General features: G+C 39.1%; 1 pseudogene; it reads right to left on the bottom strand.

Moving 5' to 3' along the window:
- Positions 1–7,863: 7,863 nt before the first annotated feature.
- Positions 7,864–9,488, bottom strand: LOC132223855 (E3 ubiquitin-protein ligase RNF168-like; annotated as a pseudogene).
- Positions 9,489–11,684: the final 2,196 nt, after the last annotated feature.

Genomic DNA, 11,684 nt, shown 5'->3' with positions numbered 1-11,684 from the left:
CACATTGACCACAGTTAACCAGTGATGGATTTAGATTGCCTCCTATTTCTTTCCACAGTTTCAATAAGCAACCTTGAATATATCCCCTTATTGAGGTATAAGGAATTGGTGGGTCATAGGGCACATCTATATGTAATTTGCGTATAGATTGACAGCTTTATTTCTAGAAGTGCTGCACAATTACATCCCTACCAGCAGCGCATGATGGTGCATGTCTTACCTAAAGTTCCCAGAAAGAATGAGACAAGGAGGCATGTGGAGGTAGTTAATGTGGAGGTGATCTCAAAAGCAAGAATAAGCCACTGGGAGACCAAGTCAGAGAAGGAAGGAAAACCAATAATTTGTGCATTAATGAGGTCATTTCTGATGGGGCAAAGAGGATTCAATTCTGCTAGGAACACCGAACAGCACATAGAATAATCCCTGGATATGTTTGACAAGACCAAAGGCAAAAGCATTTGTCAATTTATGACAACCACTGGTAGTGTTAACCCCCTCTTTTCTGCTCCCTCACTTCTGAGCTATGCAAGACTCCTTGCTCCCCGTGAACAATGTCATTTGAATTTTGATAGAGCTTGCAGTAAATCTATAGATGGTTTGGGATAGTATGGGCATTTTTAAAATATCAATTCTTGCAATCCATGAACACAGGATATCTTTCCATTTGTTTGTGTCTTCTTCAATTTCTTAAAGTCTTGTAATTTTCAGTGTACATATCTTTTATCAATTTGGTTAAATTTATTCCTATGTATTTCATTATCTCTTATGCTATTGAGATTCTTAGCTAAATTACTCCACAGTATTGTTGCTTCAGGGTCGTGTGTGTGTGTGTGTGTGTGTGTGTGTGTGTGTGTGTGTGTGTGTGTGTATGTGGCCAAGAGGCCTGCAAGGGGCCCCACCTACAAGCATGTACCCTGGGTAACAGCCTCAACAATTACAAGTAAATTTAAATCACTGCTATGACTCCCCCAGTGGTCCTTGTGATAGACAGTCTTCTCCACCTCCTATGGCCTTTGCCTTTTTGGTCCCTTAGAAAAGATCCCCACAAAGCATACATTGTTGGGTGCTTGGTATTTTTGTATTTCCATTCCTTTGTTCTAGGATGTAGTTTATGTTATTTAGGAATTGCTTGATCAGTTTGTGTATTGTTTTTAAGATTTGCTTCTCCTAATGGACATACAGATTGCCACTAGACATATGAAGAAGTGTTCAATGTCACTGATCATTAGAATGATGCAAATTAAAACTAAAATGAGCTATCACCACACACCTGCCAGAATGGCTACCATCAATAAATCAACAAGCAATAAGTGCTAGTGAGGATGTGGAGAAAAGGGAATTTTAGTGCACTGTTGGTGGGAATACAGACTAGTGCAGCTACAGTGGAAAACAGACTGAAGTTTCCTCAAAAAACTTAAAAGGAACTGCCTTTTGTTCCAGCAATTCCACTTTTGGGAATATAGCCTAAGAATCTCAAAGCACCAATTCGAAAGAATATATGCACCCCTATGTTCACAGAAGCATTATTTACAACAGCCAAGATCTGGAAATAGTTCAAGTGCTCATCAGTAGATGAGTGGATAAAAAAGCTGTGGTATATTCACATAATGGAATACTACGTGACTGTAAAAAAGAAGGAACTTTTACCTTTTGCAACAGCATGGATGGACCTAGCTAAGCAAAATAAGCGAGTCAGAGAAAGACAAATACCATATGATCTCACTTATATGTGGAATCTAATGAACTAAATAAACTAACAAGCAAAACACAAACAGAAGCCTGGATACATGGAATAGACTGACAGCTGTCAGAGGGAAGCGGGAGGGACTGAAGGAAAGAAGTTGAAGAGATTAGCCAAACAACATATATGTATAACACATGGACACGGATAACAGTGTGGGATGGTCAGAGGAAGGGGAGTGGGGGCTGGGTGGAGGGTGGAAGTGGGAAAAGGGGAGGGATGGGGGACATCTGTAATAGTGTTAATAATAAAAATAAAGTTAAAAAGAGATTTTTTAGGTGGGACCCAAGCAGTTTATCATTTAGCAGTGGTTCTCAATCTTCCTAATACTGAGACCCTTTAATACAGTTCCTCATGTTGTGGTGACCCCCAACCATAAAATTATTTTCTTTGCTACTTCGTAACTGTAATTTTGCTACTGTTATGAATCATAATGTAAATATCTGATATGCAGGATGTATTTTCATTGTTACAAATTGAACATAATTAAAGTATAGTGATTAATCACAAAACAATATGTAATTATATATGTGTTTTCCGATGGTCTTAGGCGACCCCTGTGAAAGGGTCGTTCGTCCCTCAAAGGGGTCCCGACCCACAGGTTGAGAACCGCTGGTTTAGAGATTAGTTCCCATTACTGAGGTGATACCCTTTTGTTGCTTCTACACAATGCTTGTAAATATTGAGATTTTTACAATATTTAGCTGGTGGAGATTGTCACTATTCCTGGGGCTATGTGAATGCTGGGAATTCTTTTTCTAATATATATTTGTTATTGATTTCAGAGAGGAGGGGAGAGGGAAAGAGAGATAGAAACATCAATGATGAGAGATAATCATTGATCGGCTGCCTCCTGCACGCCCCCTACTGGGGATCGAGCCTGCAACCCAAGCATGTGCCCTTGACCAGAATCTTACCTTGGGACCCTTCAGTTTACAGGTCGGCACTCTAGCCACTGAGCAAAACCAGCTAGGGCAATGCTGGGAATTCTTACCTCTAATCATTTGGAGGTTTTTCCAGTCATGGACCTATACTCAGCCGCAGACCTGGGTGCAGCCCTCTCTTCTCCAATACTCTGTTTTGGAAATTCTAATTGCCAAGATCTACTTCCCTCAGGTTTTTATTCTTACCTCACGGAATCCATTGGGCTCTGACTGGGCTACCTCTCCCTGTGGTCTGGAAACTCTCAATGCAATAAGTTGAAAGAATCATAGTCCTCACATTGTTTGTTCTCTCTCTCTTGGGGATCACTTTCTTTCATTACCAAATATCCAGTGTCTTGAAAACCATTATTTCAGGTATCTTGTCCTTTTATTGTTGTTTCAGATGGGAGGGGAAATGTGGTCCTATTACTCCATTATCTTTGGAAGCAAATGTCCTGTCTAGAGTTTAAAAAAGTAATCAATAATGGCAAAATCTTTGGCATCTCAGAATTTAGAATGCATTCAATAGTTTGACCCTAAGAGACAGAATTTGATCCCAGAATCAATAGCTCCTGCATTCACTGAACACCCCCTTTACTGTTTTGTAGATAGACCTCATGGAAATTACAGACATGCCTTAATGCAAGTTCAATAAAGACCAGATTTTAAACTTCAGGGATTTTCAAAGCAAGAAACATTCCAGAAAATGTTTGCTGCTCTTTACCATCTGTCTTTTCACACACTATCATCCATTCACAGGGTGGGAGAGTTCCCATTCTTCTATTGACATCTGGTCACATAATTTTGGTATACAAATGGAAATCAAAATGCAGAATTAAACCTATTATCTAGCCGAAACCGGTTTGGCTCAGTGGATAGAGCGTCGGTCTGAAAGGTCCCAGGTCTGATTCCGGTCAAGGGCAGGTACCTGGGTTGTGGGCATATCCCCAGTAGGAGATGTGCAGGAGGCAGCTGATCGATATTTCTCTCTCATCAATGTTTCTAACTCTCTAGCTCTCTCCCTCTCTGTAAAAAATCAATAAAATATATTTTTTAAAAAAACACCTATTATCTAAATTTTTTACCCTCAGTCGCTCTGCACTCCCAGACCTAAATGAAATCCAGAAAGATGTGTAAAATATTCATAAATACAAAACAGAAGTATCTGAGAGTCTTAGATCAAAATAGTTAAAATAATTGCCTTGCAATTCCTGCTAGAAGCTTTTCCCCTCAATGTATAGTACTTTTCAAGGTGGTTTGGGTATATAAAAATAGCTTATGAAGAACAGCATAGTACACAAGGAGAAATACTACATATTTAGTTTGAAGAAATGTTGATTAAAAGATCTCCCAGGAATGCTAAGACTTGGGCACAAAATAAAGTCAATGAAGTAGAATTTCATGATGGTTGATTATTATAATTTTGTCCTTAACCAAATTGGTCTAAATTAATTGAGAAAAATAGAGAACACTCCAAATAGTGACAATGGCATTGATAAACACCTGAGGGTAGGAGGGAGCAAGATGCATTAATGAGAGTGATTTTACTACATTATGAGGAAGGAGAAATAAACTTATGGAGAGAATACAAATAGGAAGGTAATTCGATGGAGAATTTTACATATTATGTTAAGGACTTAAGGATGGATAACTTCAATTTCCAGAAGTAACGGAAAGTGGAAGCCTCTCTCTCTCTCTCTCTCTCTCTCTCTCTCTCTCTCTCTCTCTCTCTCTCTCTCATCTCTCTCTCTCTCAAAAAAACGAACAAACAAACAAACAAAAAAAACCAGAAATCAGGTCTAAAAATAAAACAGCTTTCTGGTTTGGAATATGATGGCCTAGACTCATCTTTCCCAGCTCTTCTCTACTAAGTACAAGTAAAAAGCCTAAAAATAATACAATAGACAGTTATTAGAGAACCCTGAAGGGGAAAAGGGGGGAAGCAGACTGCCCAGGGGCCTGGTAGACTTAAAGCAAAACAGTGACCCAGTATCTCCTGGCCACCCATCAGGGGCAGAAGCAAAACCAGGCCCAAACTCTCCTGACTTTCCAAGGGACAGAAAGCATACCAGGCTCAGTGTCTTGATAGAGGTAGCTCTGCTGGAAGACACTTTATATAAAGGAAATTAGCTCTCAGTGATGAATTGGATATATCTCTTCACCAGTTTGCCATGTCTTCCAATTTTCCTTTCTGGTAGTTTTTGTTATGTAGAACTTTTAATGTAATTTTTATTTTACAAATGCACACAGTCCAGTTTCATTTTTAATATTTTAATTTTCAACTTCTACATAGTCTTAATACTCCTTGAGAAATTAAACTTTCAAATCCCTTCCACAAAAAATGACCAGAAAAATTAGCAATGAATTCTTATTACTGATGCAAAACAGTAGTTTCTAACAAAAAGGCATACATGGCAGGACTATTGGCAATGGGGTGGTGAGGGACTGAGGAAGGGAAGGATGGGAGTGGGCTGGAAGAGGTTAATGGAGGAAAAGGAGGACCTATATAATACTTACAACAATAAAGATTACAAGAAAAAAAAGAAAAACAAGTAAAGAAAACCTCATTGGAGGGTACCTTACCAGAAAAAAAAAAGACTATTGGAGAAATTAAATTTTATCTTAAAACCTGTTTTGTTCCATTATATACTTGAAACCTGTATGGTTTTTTGAACCAATGTCATACCATTAATTAAACTAAAAAAATATAACTCAGCCAGCATGGCTCTGTGGTTGAGCATTGACCCAGGAACCAGGAGGTGACAGTTTGATTCCCTGTCAAGGCACATGCTCAGGTTGTGGCTCAAACCCCAGTTGGGGGCGTGCAGGAGGCAGCCTATCAATGACTCCCATCATTGATGTTTCTAACTCTCTCTCTCCATTTCTCTCTGAAATCAATGAAAATATTTGAAAGAATATGTATACAGTAAAAGAAATCTAAGTATTGTCACAAGTATTCCAAAACAATGAGTGCTAGAATGTATAAGTCTAGTTTCTAACATTTAACTTCCAAAAACCAACCAGTTTAAATAAAACAACCTAAGAAAAAAACATGTCAAAAATGAGCATAAAATTTAGATAATTTTTCAAATTAAGAGAACTTTTTAAAAAATACAGTCATTATGACTTTAGTTATTACTCCTAAACAATTAAATTCCACTTGCTTATTATTACAAATGCTCATTACACAACAATGAGCCACAGAAAATGCCATTTAACTAACTAATTCATTATTCCATCTACACGAATAAAAGAGAAACATGCAAATTGGTGTCACTCCGCAACACCTACCATCCAATCAGAGGAACTAATCAAATTAACCCAACAAAGATGGTGGTTAATTTGCATACGCAGGAGTGGAGCGAAGACTGAAGGCTCTGGCCAGAGTGAAGACTGAAGACTAAAGACTGTAGACTGAAGACTGAAGATTGAAGACTGAAGACTGAAGACTGAAGAGGCTTGGCTTCTCAACTGCGGCCGGACCAAAGGCCTGGGTCCCGGGTGCCAGAGGAAAAACGGTGCCAGCAGCCAGGGAAAGGAAGGCCTATTGCGCAAATCTTCGTGCAATGGGCTTCTAGCATTTTGTAATATAGTATAATGACAACCAAAAACAGATCATGAACTTTTTAAAATGTAAACACAAACCAGAACAATCTGATATGTAATATTTGTGCCAAAAAATGAAAATTACAAGACACAGTAAGAAGGGAAAAACATATGAAAATAAAATGAAATTTATCTTTGAACCAACTTTAGTCAGGAAGGCTTCACAAAAAAAATAGTCAAGTACTATAAATCTAAAATACATGACACTGTTTTCCCCCTTTTTGGATATGGTCTATTTCAGGAAGATTTAATTACATGACTTGTAATTTGAGGCATTTCCATAACGTCCACCATAAAATGTAATGTAAAATTACTCTTAGAAAAATATCAGTGGGATGAGATGAATTTTAGTCAATTTTAGAAAAATTTGGTTAGTTTCTGACAACACTTCATTTCAGCACAATCACTACTCAGACATCAATCACTTGTTGTTTTTTGAGAGAGGGCAAAGTAAGTTTTACATTATCATCAAAATTCTACCGATAATTACCCAATCAATACTTGAAGCAGATGCCATCAAGTGTGTAAAGATTAACAGAATCAGTTACAGAATTTGGAGGAAAAATCTCAATCATGTATAAAAATATTGACAAATTTAAGCCAAAATAAACCCTAGAACATTTTTAACCCAAAAAGATAACTAGACATCAACAGAAATACCTCTAAACCTGTTGTTTGTTCAAAGTTGTTTATATTAATGAAACAAAGGTTAATGGTTAAATTTCATAAAATGAAATCACTACCTTCTGATTTAACTTTGAGGCATAATATAGGGCAAAACCCAAGTATCATACTTTCTGTTTCTTCCCATAAACACAAATAAAAGTCAATACTAATACAAATAATAAGGAAATAAACAAATGATCATTTATGCCTGAGGTTCCACAGCATAAGATATCGTTATATAACTCTCCTACATAAATTCCCTCTCTCCCTCTCCCCCGGAATAGCAAACTAAGAGTAATGTGAATTTCCAAAATTTTAGGTAATTTATGAACTAATTTTGATTTTGACACCAGATACTATGGTGTGAAAAGTTATAAAATCGAAATGTTTTCTGTGTCATTTAGCAAAGAAAGGATGAGGGAGAATGCTTTCCCAAACTATACCTCCTACTCCACCCTGGACCAATTTCTGACCACCAGCTCAGTTCCAGTGCCTCCAAGTTATCAGCCTGCCCCATTCAGCCTTACTGCAACTCTTAACTCCTTTTGCATCAAGAGTATAGTTTCCTTTCTGCAAATTAATCCTAATTTCCAGAAAACTGACTTTCTGATTTCATGTTAATCCTAACACACTTCAAATAAAAGAAAATGCTATAATGCTTAAAGTAATTAGAAGATGGCAACTAGATTCCTTTACTGTTATGTAAGATGCATTTCAAGTGCTCTGCAAATACATGGAAAATAACAAGAAAACTTAGATTTTAAACCTGGATTCTTTAACTAGTGAGCATAGTATAATCTTGCTTGAATTACTACAGGACAAAAAAAGATGACAAAAGGCCATAAAACATGCATATTTTGAAGAAAAGAAAGCTTCACAACAAAAGTTTGCTAGATTATAAAACACCCCCTTTACCCACGCATTACTTTATCTCTGAAACATCTGAGAAGTTCTTTTCCTCGGTAACTTAGGCTGTAAAGAATTAGCACTTTGCAATAATCTCTAGTGGAACTTGGCATCTTTCATATATGAACATTAACTGAATGTTACAACTGGATCTTAAAAAAAGGTTGCCAGTTTTAATTTTTTGAGCCTCTCTCGGGTTTTGAAGGCTTTATAACGGTTTGTCTTTTGGAGTTGCTGTCTTTGGAATTCTTCTCTCCACTTGGCAGTTTGTCTGGAGATGAGGACATAGAAGATAACAGCTATTCATCTGGGGATCCTTTTGGCAGGGTGGGGTCTATTTGGTTTTCATCCACCTCTTTGCAAAGATTTAATGCTGATAACTTATCTTGTTCTTCTTGGTTTTCTCTCTCAAAAAATACCTGTCCCAAATCTAACAGATTTGAGTGATGGTGACTTGTTTCCTCTTGGTCTGAGGAAGCTTCAGGGAACACTCTCCCTCTTTTTACAGAAGAGCCTGGATCCCCGGCTGTTTCAAACAAAAATTCCTGTGTTTTTCTTTTGGAAACATCTTTTTCACTGCTCTGTGGGTAAGACTCTTCATTTTCTGTCTCAGTTATCTGCGCCATATCTGATATAATGCACACACTCTCTCTTTTGCCATGAGGGTCAACTGCAGCTTCTCCGGAGTAGGCAATGCTGGCTTTAGGTTCCTTCTCTTCATCATTTTTGCTCGGTTTCATTTTGACTTCTTCTCCAAGGCACAATTCTGTACCACTGGCACATAGCTGAGGCATAGGTGACTCTATTGAAGATGTTGCACCTTGTTCTTGAATTTCATGACATATTTGAGAAGAAAGTGTTAGACTATCTCCCTTAATTTCTGTGCCTTGGCACATAGGGCTCTTTATATGACTACTCTCACTCTCCTTAGACATGGAGTTTTTCTTGCCTTTTTTCACACCTTCTGATAGTGATGCTGGCCCATACTGAGATATAGGTGACAAAGACTCCTGAATATCACCAGTGTTTTCTTGTTGGTTCATTGTTTTCGTTTGTGACCTGGTTATGACTCTATTAGATGCCCCGGCAGTTTCTGCATCGAAATTAATATCAAAGCTTATCTTTTTTGCTAGTGCTTTATCACTTTTCAGTTGTCTTTTTATCTCTCTTTTCCTTTTTTCTTCATCCTCTGCCAATAATTGCTGTATGTATTCTTCACTGGCTTTGTTTTCTTCTTCTGCTTTGGCTCGTTGCAATGCCTCCATCTTTCTATTCTCCTCTTCATATTCTCTTCTCAGTTCTCCAGGTTCACTTATCAGACGTACTGGCGGAGCGGCACTACAACTTGCTTGTGATTCTTGGAAAGCGACTCTTAGATTACATTCTTCTGGATAGTGATTTTTAATTTTCTCCCACAATTCCATATTGACAAGGGAATTTCTTCGGGTATGGTACCGGGCCCACCGACCGATCCAGAAGCGACAGAAGGGACAGCATAAATTTGACTTTTCTACAATGGACTTAAAGCATGGCTTACAGAGCGTGTGATCACAAGGTAGTGTTACAGGCTCGACCAGGATTTCTAAACAGATCTTGCACTGGTATTCAGACAAAGGAGGGATGGCCTCTTCAGGTACTGCCATTTTAATGTGCTAATAAGATATAGTCAGTTTCAGCACGCAGAAGAAAAAAAATAGTATTTCCAGCCCAATTATGGAGCAAGACAATGAAGAGTTTTGTGTTTAAATATGTCCAACAGCGTATCAGAATTCAAAGATTTGGAGCATCAAACGTCTTAAAGCAAGAGGGATTCTGCAGGCCAGGTAAACAGTACTACCATGTAATACAGTGTATCAGTCCACTTTTAGGACAAACTTCCGGTAAAAAAAGTAACGCTTCAGTAAGGAGACCTCGGCCGTTGAACCAAGACAGTAATGTAAGGGTTTTGGGAGGACGGAGGGCTCTCTGGCGTGGGGCAAGGTTCACACCAAATTCCCCTTTCCCACTCACCCGGTGAAGGTGCTTCCTATGCTTCGGGTAGCCAACCCAGAGACAGTCCAGCAGCGCCCCTTCAGGGCCGCCATCTCAGGACGAAGGCTCTAGAAAAATGGTGCTTCGGTCCCGCTCCGGAAGCACTGCTGAGGCAGACTTCCGGTTTACTATTGCTATGGCGCAATGTACAGTGCCTTGTCCACTTGGCCCTGTTCCGGAAGCCGGAAGCGGGGGCTCCCCTGAAGCAGGACTTCCGGTTTATTATTGCTATGGCGCAGTGTACATTGCCTTGTCCACCTGGCCCTCTTCCGGAAGCCAGAAGCGGGGGCTCCCCTGTAGCACGACTTCCGGTTTACTATTGCTATGGCGAAGTGTACATTCCCTCGTCCACTTGGCCCTGTTCCGGAAGCCGGAAGCGGGGCTCCCTTGAAGCAGAACTTCCGTTTTCCTATGGCAGCAGCACACAATTCCCCAGACACTGCTTTCCAGCGTCTAGGGACGTTTCGTGGTGCACTGACCGTGCCCCTCCACTCCCTTTGGTCTGCCAAAAGCTTCTACATGGTGCAAAGGTAGCATGTCTGACTCCAAAAAGCTTCTACAAATATTATCATGAAAAAAAATCCCCAAAAGTTAGGAAGCATCATCCCAACCTATCTTCTTTCCTGTCACTTTAGTTCTTTTTAATAAATGCATTTATATAGCAGCAAGCCTAGTTAGACCAGAGGTAGGATATGGAAAGCAGAATAAATCGTTAGTTGGGCAGATAAAACCAAGATGGATTCAAGCAAGAGGAAGGTGCTGAGGGTGGGAGTTCAAATCAGCCACAGCAACTTTGTTTCAGAGACAAAACTCCAATCTCTAAAATTCTTGGAAGAGGAAAAAAGCAAGAGGAAATAGGGTACCAGGAAGTAAGTTCTGTATCTTTTCTTAGTTGTTTTAAAGTTACTTCAGACAAACACTGAATACATTACAAACGCATACTAGTATATACACACATCTACCTCACAAAATACACTTCTCTTCAGGATCTCCTATTATCAAAATGCATTCTTGACATCGCCTCATGCCTACCTCCTTATTAATCTAGCACTAAGTCTCATGGAGTTTACCTCCCAAATCTGTTACATCCATCCAGTTCTCTCAATCTCCACTGCCAGCACCCCAATTCAAGGCAGTATCTCTTGAGAACTATGACGACAGCTCCCTAGTTTTGTCTTATCATATCCACTCTGACCCCCTTCCTATTTGCTTCTAACTGCTGCCAAAAACATTAATGCAAATCTTATCCATGGTCCCTCTCTTGATTTAAAATCTTTCAATGTTTTCCCATTAGTTTTAAGTTAAGATGAAAACTCTTTGACATGTTCAGGAACTTTCTGTGTAGTCTGGCTTTTGTTTAACTTGCCAGGTTTTCTTGCCACATTCCCTTATAGCACAAGGTCTTCAAACATGCTACCTCTTGTTTTCTGGAAAACTTTATTCCACGCCTCTCAAAGTCATCAGCAGAACTCAGGTTAAATCCCTTCCTGGCACTCTTTCCTTCTTCCTAGCATTAATCTTAGTTTTTTTTCGAATGGTTATTATTGCCTGTATTTTGCTTCTAGAGTCTAGAAGCTCTGTAAGGGCATATCTGTTTTTGTCCAACTTATAGTCCCAGGGCCTAGTGAATAATTATTGAGTGAATGAATGTGAAATGGGAAATTTGGACTGGAAATGCATGGTATCCCTCTTGGCAGGATGGTTCCCAGGGCTCTTTGTCTGGTGGAGTCAAAGAGTGAAACCATGGACAAAAGATGGTATAGCAAAGGTGGAAATTTATTGAGAGACAAGCACAGACTCCCGCGTGGGGA

The sequence above is a fragment of the Myotis daubentonii genome, chromosome X (assembly GCF_963259705.1).
Source record: "Myotis daubentonii chromosome X, mMyoDau2.1, whole genome shotgun sequence".
Lineage (NCBI taxonomy): Eukaryota > Metazoa > Chordata > Mammalia > Chiroptera > Vespertilionidae > Myotis > Myotis daubentonii.
Note: the sequence above shows the minus strand (reverse complement) of the source record. Positions and strands in the feature narration are given on the sequence as shown.